The sequence below is a fragment of the Desmodus rotundus genome, chromosome Y, assembly GCF_022682495.2.
Source record: "Desmodus rotundus isolate HL8 chromosome Y, HLdesRot8A.1, whole genome shotgun sequence".
NCBI classification, from domain to species: domain Eukaryota; kingdom Metazoa; phylum Chordata; class Mammalia; order Chiroptera; family Phyllostomidae; genus Desmodus; species Desmodus rotundus.
In genome coordinates, this window is record NC_092332.1 from 1,321,851 (window position 1) to 1,333,635 (window position 11,785).

Genomic DNA, 11,785 nt, shown 5'->3' on the forward strand with positions numbered 1-11,785 from the left:
ATATACAAGATTTGTGCCCATACTTAGAATCTAAAATAGTAAATTAAATCTAGAAAAGTAGACAGAAATGTGCACATTGACATATCTGCAAGTGTGTATACATAAAATGAAAGCACTTCTTTTTAACTCTTGGGGTAGTATTTTGAAAATTTTTTTCCTCGCTGTTAAAGCAAGCACCAACAAAGTCAATTAAAAATGCTTTTCAACCACACTTAGAACTTTTTTAAAAAAACAACTACAGTGAGCTATAATCCAGGTTTCAACAAATGTCTCACAAACTATTTATTGCTCTTTGCCATTGATCTGGAAACCAGTCACAAGGTAACTAGAAAGTCCCTGTATTTAGATGTTTTAAAACACACTTCTAAATACCTTCCCAAAATAAATCACAGACTGGAAAATAATTTACGTAGAAAAATAATAAAAACCCTACATACCAAACCAAGATCTTTCTGCTGTCAAAAATGATAAAAGCCTCAAATTGTTTCTTAACCAAAGGTGACTTTTGCCCCCAAGGGGGCTTGAGGCAATGTGCTGAGTCATCCTAGATTGTCCTGAGGGGAAGGGAAGCCAGGGTGTGGGCAGTGAATAGAGGTCATGGATGCTAATAAGCACCTACAATGCAGAGGACAATCACCCAGGAGAATGATTTCTGTGGCCCAAAAGGTCCATAGTGCTGAGAATGACAAACCCTGCTCTGTATCCTGAAGACTCCATTAGAATACAAACAGCATGTCCCTTTGCATCCTATGTCTGAAATGCTGCCTTTCTTGGAACAGGAAGCATGCATAGAAGCTAAAACTTAAAGAATAAAAAAGGCCAGCCATCTGACAAATGTCGGGGAGAAGTGTCCTAGACAATAGATCGGGAGGCAAAGGAAGACCCGTCCACTTAGGAGCCCGAATCACACTGTGATTAAACACAGTACTCGTCTGAGGATCCCTGCTTCTCTCCACTGCTCCTATGTCACCGTAATAACTTCTTCATAATGTCAATTAGAACAGAGATTCTTACTCTGTTAGATTCCACATTTCACCATCTCCAGTTTTCCTCTTTGAAAATGTGGACATTTGCCACACTCTGTGTTCCTCAGATTACCTCCCCGGGGCACATTCCCTGTAACAAAATACTTCTGATTTCTAGAACACCATGCTTCCAGCCCCCAAACTCATTTAAAATGCTAAGAAGGATGTTACTATTTTATTGAGTATGTATGACTAACAAAGAAAATTTTTCTGTCTCCTCACATTCCCTCACTTCCTGTGTTCTTTCAGGCTTTAACTATTTCTAAGTCACCTACAGCTACAACCATTTAACGATCGTGATTGCATGAGAGCATGTTTACCTTCGTAACTCATGAGAATTGACAAAAAAGAATCACAAATAGAATTTAGTGCAGTGATGGGAAAATAACATGCAGAAATAAATGTGTAGAAATAGTAAATTAAATATATAATTTTTTAAAAACGACTCTAAAATACAGGTAAAAAAACAACAACCTGGGGATAAACTTAACAACGACATACAGGATCTGTATGAATGAAATTGGAAATTGCTACCCAATAACAGAAACTTTAGCAAATGGAAAATATCATCTTGTTTTGGGTTAAAAATGTGTATCATTGTATATCCATAGACCAAAGTTATCTATAACTCAAATATACTCTAGATAAATATAGAAAAGTGGTCCCACAAGAAGTGGTCAGCTAAATTGGGACCTGAGACATGTACCCCAGAAACAGTCTGGCCCCCTTTTCTGCTCCCCATAGGGTGGCTGTATCTACCTCCCAACCCCCCTCACCTCATAGCCCCGACGCAGCTCAGCTCCTGTCCCTGGATTGCGTTGCTTGCATCAGCTTAGGCTGTGAACAACACCTCGGGACCACGGCGACCAGCAGCCACCGGCAGCCCGCAGCACCTAACTTCCAGCGCGCGTGCTTGCTCATCTCTCCACCAGAATTGCGAATCCCTCACGCCCCTCAGCCTAAATTTGCCTCCCACCAAGCCCCACCCACATCTGCGGCCCCCTCTCACCTCCAGGCCAGTCCTGCCTCTGACCTCAGACAGGCCCCGCCCCTCATCTGTAGGTTTCATTTTTAGTGGTCCATTTCAACCAAAACAGCCAGGAATCAAGTATACTTGTGAACATGCTGTTTAATGAAGAAATACATTAATAGTATGTACTTTATAAAATTAAGGACAACTCTGAAAAAGAACTTGTTCAGACAATAAAAAGACAAGACAAAACTGGAAAAACATGTCAATTACCTAAACCATAGGGTGAAAGAAGATTGAAAGTGAAAGAATGGGAACAGATACACAGGATGCTGCAAAGCAGCTTTACAGTTGTTCACATGGAAAATAACATCATAATTATTAAATAATAAGGCAACATTAAGCTTGGTCTCTCTAAACCTGCTTTTGCCCACCCTGTATTACGGAAACATAAACCACATGAAAATTACATAATAACATGCAGTAGACTTGAAGGTAAAAAGCATGACTACAGAGGATGAGTACTTCCTATCAAAAAGTTTAATTTACCCGGAAGATCCAAATTCACCATGTACTTAATGTCATAAACTTAAATTATATAGAACACAGACACAAACAAAAATTTATAATCCTAATAGATTTAACACACCTCTCTCATCAGGAATATAGCATTCCTCTTTCAGAAACAAAAGACCACCTCAAAAAATTCAGTAAGGGTGTAAGAAACACCAAGAGCAGCAAATTACGTTCAACATTCACAGATAACCGACTATACACAGCTTTTCCTGGTGGCCGGCCCTGAGGTGTTATTCCCAAAATGACCAAGAGATGGCAGCAGAGATGCATGCTTACAACGTGTTTTACATTGACCATATTGTAATGAAGTTTTAAAAAAATTTCCAAGCATTGAAATTACATGAAGTTTCTGGCTCTCACTGTAGATAATTTAGAAGTCAGTTGTAAGTGTCACCACAAAATTCTTACACTTACAAGATATGAAATACACTTCTAAATGTCCCTCAAAATGAATCACAATTGAAGTTAAAAAATCATTCCAACTGAGTATTTAAAATAATACATTAAAAATCTATGTAAAAACACAGTGACAAATCTGCACATTAGTGGGAAACAGTTGGAAATTCACATGTTCTGTATCCATATTACAAACCCAGAAAAATAAATTAAATCCACAGAAAGTAGAAGAATGGAAATAGGCAAGGAGAGATGTCTGGAAGGGTATATAGTTAAAACAATAGCAGTTGTTACCTGTTTGGGTAGTATTTTGAATTAATTTTTATTTTTCTGTATAATTTAAGTAAGCTGCCACAAAAAAAAGGCAGTCTCAGTTTGGGTAAAGAGAGAGAGAAAGAGAGAGAGAGAGAGAGAGAGAGAGAGAGAAGGTAAAAGAGGAAAACTTGGCATAATTTAAGAATAAAAATAACCTACACAGCTCTGGTGACAACACCAGAGGCCTTTTCTCTGCTCACCCAGCCCGATCTCCGCACTCAGAGGGGCCCTTTTTCCAATGTGCGTTTCTTTGTTTGCAAATGCAGCCGAACAGAGAGGAAATGACAGGACCAGACCAGAAAGAGCAGAGAAACGCTGAGCAGCACAGGCCGAGGGGGAACTTGCCCCGGGGCTGCCTCACTTCAGGGCCCCCTCACAACCATGATGCTTCACAACTAAGCAGCAGCACCATTGGGCTGACCCACAGAGGTGCTGCCTCATGATTCACCTGGAACAATACCGAGCTTCCTAACAGCCTTGCTGCGCTCACAACCATTACTTTGAAAACGGAGCTATTTGCACTACATAACGTTTCCTTCTTCCCCACACCCCAACTCCGGAACTCCTGCTGGCATTGAATTGGAGCCAATGACCATCACTTCACAGATGCCAGATGCCACAGACAGACTCAGGACAGAACACAGGCCCTTGGGTCCAGAACCTGGACCCCGGAGCAGACCCAGAACCAAAAGCTGAACCCCACACCCCGGCCCCAATCCCAAAACCGTCCCTACAACCCAGGTCAGATCATGGACCCTGAATGCCAGACACTCAACACCAGAGACTGACAGGGAACCCTGGACACCAGGTTCCATATATCAGACCCTAGAGCCAGAGCTGCACCAACATCAACAACAAACACCAACTCAGGACGTGAAGCCACACCATAAGAGACTCCAGATCCCAGACACACAGATTCAACCTCAGGCCACAGACCCAGGAAACAGAACCCAGATCTGTAACCAGGACCCCACAGCCACACTCCAGGGTTACGGCTGGACAATGGAGCCCAGTTGCCAGATGCAGGAGCAGAACCGAGTCCTCACAATGTAAACAGAGCCAGAAGCCCATAAAAAACATTCCTGAATCTCTAACTCCAAGCAGCTGGCCTCAGAAACAGGTTTTCATGCCAATGTAAGTATACAAGAGAAGAAAATAACTCCCAGCACTACTAAATTATACCAAGCCCTGCAGGAATAGACCAAAAAGGCTGACAGAGCAAAAAATAATAATAATGCTTACTTTCGCCAGGAGATGCCCATGATCTCTCAGAGACTGCACTTTCCAGAAGTTACTGTCCCGGCCACGAACGCCACATAGCTGGATAACCAAACCTGTGGGGATTAAAAAATTATTTTTTATCATACCTTCTACATTCTCACAGCTAAGATGACAATCAAATCAAATTAATCTGATTAATGGGAAGTATTCAATGTCTAATACATGGACAAGGGGAATTCACATTCAAATGAATACCAAATAAATTGAGGTGATATTGGGTATATAGGGTATTTTGGAATATGGAAGAACAGAGTCTTAGATTTCAACAGTGAAATGGGGGACATGCAGGTAATTTAGGGAAAAAGCCAGCATACCTGGCAGGTTGATTATTGTTGGGCAACTCCCAAAACTTTAAGACACCAGGAGACGGTAAGAGGGTCAACAGGCTCTTGCTAGGAGTGTCACTGTCTGAAGCTGAGGTGATGGTGCTGAAGCTCTCTTCCTAAACCAAACTGTGGCCACTAAACCTCTTAGGAAGAAATGAGATGACAATCCTAAGTAATTTCTCAGTCTTCCCTTTCTTTTAGCAGTAATCGCGCCTCAGATAAACCTCATTGGCTACGATACTGCCACTGCGCAAAGCTCAGCCTTCCCTTCCTTAACAGCCAGTTTAAAATCAACGTGCCAAGTGCAAAGTGTTAGCCCTCTTCATTGCCACCTTTGAAACTTTTAATAGAAGTTGTATATCCACAAGCTACATTAGAACATTGTTCCCTATTTCACTGACATAATCATTCAATTTTGAGAATAAGTTACTTTACTTAAATTGTTAAATCTTCCTTAAGTAAATGGTGACGTACATGTACTCCTCAAATTCACCTCATATTAAACACCTGAGTGCTTGCTTACGTGATGGGGAAACAACCTTTCCCGTGACCTCAGGAATCTTTGGGCTGGTCTAATAATCCAACAGGTAGGACACAGATTAGCAAATGAAAATGGCCAAAAGTAAGACATGCTTAGGCGGGAGAACCTCACTCACAGGAAAGAGTCAGAAACCCCACACGCAGAAGAGCATAAATGAGACAGCGATGATGTGAGGGGCCGTGGTTATTTTCTATGATAAAAATATCTTCTTACATATGGGGGAAAATATTTGTGATATAATACAAGGTGTTGGAACAACTGAAGGGGAAAATTATTGGGCCCCCTACATTACATCCTCCACCAAGATCAGTGCTTTAATTGATTTTAATAACCACTTATAACTAACATAAAAACACTGAGAGCTATCTGAAACATACCAAGAGATCTAAAGTGAAGAATGGGGAAAATATACTAAACGAACATTAACCAAATGAAAATTATATAGCCTATAGTAGACTTGAACATAAAAAAACAAAAAACAAAAAAACAAACACTACTAAAAACAAAGAGGAGTACTTCATATCAGTAAGTTCAATTCACCAGATAGTTCCAAATTTTTATTCACTTAATAATATAAACTCAAAATTATATAGAACAGAGCTATGTGGAAAAATACACAAATTAATATTCATAATAGGAGATTTAATAAACCTCTATCATTCAGGTTCTGTTTCAGAACCAATACAGCCCACAAAAATTGGTAAAAATATAAAAAATACCATGAGAAGCAAATTGCATTCAATGTGCATAAGTACTTCACTACACCCCAAAACTGCAAATACGCCCCAGATGCTTTCCAAGCACCCTGGGAACTTTTTTTAAAAAGTGACCATAGAGTGATATAAAGCAAGTTCCAACACACGTCAAAGGAATGACATTTATTTACAATTATATATATTTCTTGCTTTCACTGCCATTAGTCAAGAAATCAGTAACACAGATAGCTAGAAAGTACTTATATTTACAAATTATGAAATACACTTGTAAATAACCATGCCACAATAAATCACAATTGGAGTTAGAAAATAATTTGCATGGTTGATAGTGAAAACACTTCTTACCAAGGCCAGATCACTCAGGTTCCAAAGATGATCCAGCTTCAAGATCAGTGGTTTTCACCTGAGGTTGACTTTCCCCCCAAGGGGACATTTGGCACATTGTGTGGACACCTTTCAGACTGTCCTTAGGGTGGGGTTAAGGTGGGAGTTACTGGCATGCACTGAACAGAGGTAAGGACTGCGAATAAGCACCTACAATGCAGAGAAAAATCTCCCAGGAGAAAGAATTATCCGTAGCCATGAGAAACCCTCCTCTGTATGGAGCAGGATGAAGAGTCCATTAGAATACAAACAGCATGTGACTTTGCACCCTGGATCTGAAATCACACCTCTCTCTGGACAGGCAGCCTGGAGGCTGAGAGCTAAAGAACAACAACAAAAATAACAGTGCCAGCCGTCTTGCAAAGACTGGGGACAAATGTCCTCGGCTAAGAAGACACCTAGGAAAGCTCACAAGCCAAGAAGACATGGCACCTTAAGAGACTACACCACATGTGATAAATCACAGCACTGAGGCTCACTGTCTCTTTTCATTGCCCATAAATCACTCTTTAGTAATTGTTTCTTAAAATAACTTAGAATCTACAATCTTACTCTTTTATTTTCCAGAATTCCCCATCAAACGTTCTCCTCTTTGAAAATGTGGACATTTGCCATATTGCCAGTTCCTCAGATAACCTACAGGGGGCACAATTTTACTTACAAAATACTTCTGATTTCTAGAACACCGTTGCTCCAGGCCCTGAACTCATTTATAATGCTAAGATTCATGTTACTATTTTATTTAATTACTAATGAACTTATAACTAACACATTTTACCTGCTCATGTCTTCATGTTTATTCCAAGCTTTAACTATTTTTTCATATTTTACACAACTAAAGTAATGTAATTTTATTTTTGCATGATATCTTATCTACCTTGATGACTCATCAATATCAACTTAAAGTTATTATAAATAATACAACTTAGTAAATTGTGTGGCAAATAACAAGCAAAATAAATATCTTTTCTATAAACAAAGAATAATTTAAAGATATCATCAAAGAAAAGAACCCATGGGACACCCCCAAATCTGGTGTCTGGTCCGGATGATGTGCTCGTACAGAGTGGTCCCAAGGAACTGGCGAGTAACATTGGGACCTGAGACTTGCACCTCAAAACAGTCTTTAAAAAAAAAAAATCAAGTCACTGATACTCCAGTATAACCAACCGCTTTTCCTGCTGACCTGCACTAAGGTGTTATTCCAACAATTCCCACCAGATGGCAGCGGAGATACACACTTGGGACGTGTATTAGTGGCTTGGCCAAATGGTTTGTATGATTTTTATGTATAAAATGATAGCAGTTTTAATTTTTTTAACCTCTTCGGTTAAAATTTATTTTAAATACGTTTTACTTTCTTCATTGGTTAAGCAAGCTGCAACAAACAAAGCAAATTGCAAATGATTTTGAGCACACTTGCAACTCCTAAAAACCTGAGTCTATTACACTATACAGCAACTTCCAACAAATGGCACATAGAACACGTTTATTGCTTCATTTTCACTAATCTGGAAACCAGTCACAAGGTAACTGGGCAGTCCTCACCTGTGCACATTTTAAAATACACTTCTAAACACCATTGCCATCAACAGTCATTGACATTCCACTAGGATCAACTACTTTTCTTGTTGACAGGCACTGAGGTGTTATTCCCAAAATGAACAAGAGATGTCAGCAGGGAACCACGCTTGGAACTTTTCTTTCTTTTTGTTTTCATTGACCATATTGTACTATGGAGCAAGTTTCAAACAAAAAAAAAAAATCAGATTCTCTGAGGTTCCGACCAAGATGGGGCCATAGGTAGAAACCCTTCACTTCCTCACACAACCAAAAGGAGGATAAAAACCAATCCAAAATCAATAAACAACCAGAAGTGCCACAAAATCAACCTGCATGGAACTCTGACAACAAAGGAACTAAAGAAACAGTCAACCAGACCAACCAGACTGGTGCACCAAAACAAAGAAATATGGCCCAAGCGAAAGAACAGACCAAACTCCAGAAAGAGAGCTAAGCGATGAGCAGATAGCCAACCTATCTGACGGAGAGTTAAAAGCCCTGGTGATCAAAATGCTCACAGAACTGACTGAGCTTGGTCGCAAGATGAAAGGACAAACGAAGACTACCCAAAGTGAAATAAAGTAAAATATTTAGGGGACCAACAGTGACAGGAAGGAACCCAGGACTCAAATCAACTCTTTGGAACAAAAGGAAGAAATAAACATGCAACTGCAACAAAATGAAGAAAGAATTCAAAAAATGAAGAGAAGCTTAGGAACCTCTGGGACAACTTTAAACGTTCCAATACCCAAATCGTAGAGGTTCCAGAAGGAGAACAACAAGAGCAAGAAATTGAAAACTTATTTCAACAAAAAATGAAGAAAAACTTCCCCAATCTGGAGAAGGAAATAGACTTCCAGGAAGTCCAGGAAGCCCAGACAGTCCCAAAGAAGGTGGGCCCAAAGAGGAACACACCAAGGTACATCATCATTAAGTTACCCAACATTAACGATAAAGAGATAATGTTAAAAGCAGCAAGTGAAAGGAGAGAGTTACCTACAAACCGGTGCCCATAATGCTATCAGCTGATTTCTCAAAAGAAACCTTGTAGGCAAGAAGGGGCTGGAAAGAAGTATTCAAAGTCATGAAAGGCAAGGACCTCCATCCAAGATGAGTCTATCCAGCAAAGCTATCATTCAGAATGGAAGGGCAGATAAAGTGCTTCCCAGATAAGGTCAAGTTAAAGGAGTTCATCATCACCAAGCCCTTATTCTATGAAATGTTAAAGGGACTTATCTAAGAAATTGAAGAAGACCTAAAACTATGAACAGTGAAATGTCAACAAACTCACAACTATCAACAACTGAACCAAAAAGAAAAGGAAAAAAAAGGAAAACCAAAACTAAGCAAACAACTAGAACAGGAACAGAATCAGAGAAATGGACATCACATGGAGGAATTTCAGCGGGGAGGGGGAAGGGGGGAATAGTGGGGCAAAGGTACAGGGAAGAAGAAGTATAAAATTACGCATAAACAAGGTGGGAGGCATAGAAATGGTATAGGAAACAGAGAACGCAAAGAACTTATATGTACAAGGCATGGACATGAACTAAGTGGGGGAGGAATGCTGGAGGGTAAGGGGTGCGGGGACAAGGGAGGATAAAGGGGGAAAAATTGGGAAAACCATAATAGCATAATCAATACTTTTTAAAAATAAATATAGTAAGTAAATAAATAAATTCAAATAAATTTCAAAAAACCAAAATAACTGCACATGACTGACTGATGGTAAAGATGCTCTGTATGAAAACTTAACAAAGAAATCCTTACCCTTCAATACAAAGGTTAGAAACAGAAGCTGGAAATGCACAAGTTTTGCACCTGTACGAGGAACCTAAAATAGTAAACCAAGTCCAGGCAAAGTGGAGGAAATGAGCCTGTAGACATGTCCTCAGGGGCACGTACATAAAATGAGAGCGCTTGTATATTACTTTACTTTTATTTGCCTCTCGATGGACAATTTCAAATACATTTGACCTCTATGTTATTTAAAGAACCTCCGATGAAAATCAAATTACAAGCGATTTTCAAGCACACTTGGCACTTGTAAAAACCTGCCTCTACTATGCTACTAAGCCAGTTCCAGGAAACGTCACAGACAATAGGCTTATTGCTCCCTTGGCCGATATCTGGAGACCAGTCACAAAGTAACTGCACAGTCCTGACACTTGGACATCTTCAACTGATTATCTAAATTGCACTACTATGAAAAGTCAAAGATATTCCCAGTGGAATCAACAGCTTTTCCTGCGGACCGGCACTAAGGTGTCATTCCCAAAAGTGGCCACGAGATGGCAGCATAGACTGACACAGGCAATGCACTTCGCACTAATGCCTTGGTTGAAAGGTTCCTTAGCTTTTTATGGTAAGATGCAATGACCCGCACACTTTTCATTTTCCCCCAAAATTATAACTGCACAATGTCATCGCCATTCCGTTCCACTGGCCTCTGCTATCTTTCAGGCAACTTCCCATTCCATCGTCCCACAGCACTGATACCTTTAACAGCAGAGAGTTCTTCCAGATGCCTTCTGCAGTCTTCCAGGGAACAGAAATTTCTCTCCACTGAGAATTTCTGGATACGGAACTAAACGGCCATGCAAAGGTGCAATTTCTGGTGAGTTCTGCTAAGGAATCACGACTGCGCGGCCAGGCTAGAACCGTTTTTCCCTGCTCACCAAAGAGAAACATACTCTCCCACCTCATCCTGAAGCTTTCCCGTCTTCTGCTTCGACTCTGTCAACCGGCAGTACTTACAATTCGTCTGATGGGCCAGCATGTGTTGCGAATATCCCACTGGTTTTCCCCCAAGGAGCATCTCCTACAGGAATCCCTCCCATATCACCACATAGGCAACATCACCTCCTCTGGATGAAGACAGCCCTGTGGAGGAGCTGCTGGTGGTGGTTCCTTCATTTGCCCACCATCTCTCCTGTTCCACATTATTCTCAAAGTTTAACAGTTCATACACCCCTCACAACTTGCTTGCAAGCAGAACGGTTTCCTTGTTTCCGAAAAGAAACGCATGTGGGAATGAGGTCAAGTAAGTCCCGCCCCCTCAGCCCTTTAACTTCTGTGGAACCCAAACATCAAAGCCATTCACATAATCATGCAGGTGCAAATGATTTTCAATGCTCAATTTGGATACTTTGAGTATGTCACCCGTCTCCCACATGGCATAACCTGGTCTGTCCTCAGGTAAGGTCTGGACTCAATGGCCGTGAACTGCTACTGGTCTGCCATGCCCGTGGGCACCTCTGTGCGAGAAATCTTGGGCGTGAAACTTCACAAACCACTTCTGACACATTTCATCACCTAAGGGCGCCTTCTCCATACACACTACAAGTCTTTATTTTGGCATTCCAGATGTGCTTTCACCTTTCTTGAAATGACAGAGCCTCATGTGCCAAAACTGTTCCTTATGTTCAACCATCTTCAGGATGAAAATGGCCACAACATCACTCAGTGGTTTTGATGAGTTTTTTATTGAAACGCATGTTGGTATGACATCTGTCATGATACACTCCAACAAAACAGTTTCCCGTGAAGTTAAAGACAAGAACACAATCCAGAGTCACATGAAGGGGCAGGATGGCAGAAGGGTGGTGGGGGCCGTACTGACTTTTGGGCCAACCTGGTATAAAGACAGCTTCAACCAGAATTGCACCATTGAAATCAATTACAGTATGTGT

General features: G+C 40.6%; 1 pseudogene; it reads right to left on the minus strand.

The window, feature by feature from the left end:
• Positions 1-5,079: 5,079 nt before the first annotated feature.
• On the minus strand, positions 5,080-5,147 carry LOC139440624 (U4 spliceosomal RNA; annotated as a pseudogene).
• Positions 5,148-11,785: the final 6,638 nt, after the last annotated feature.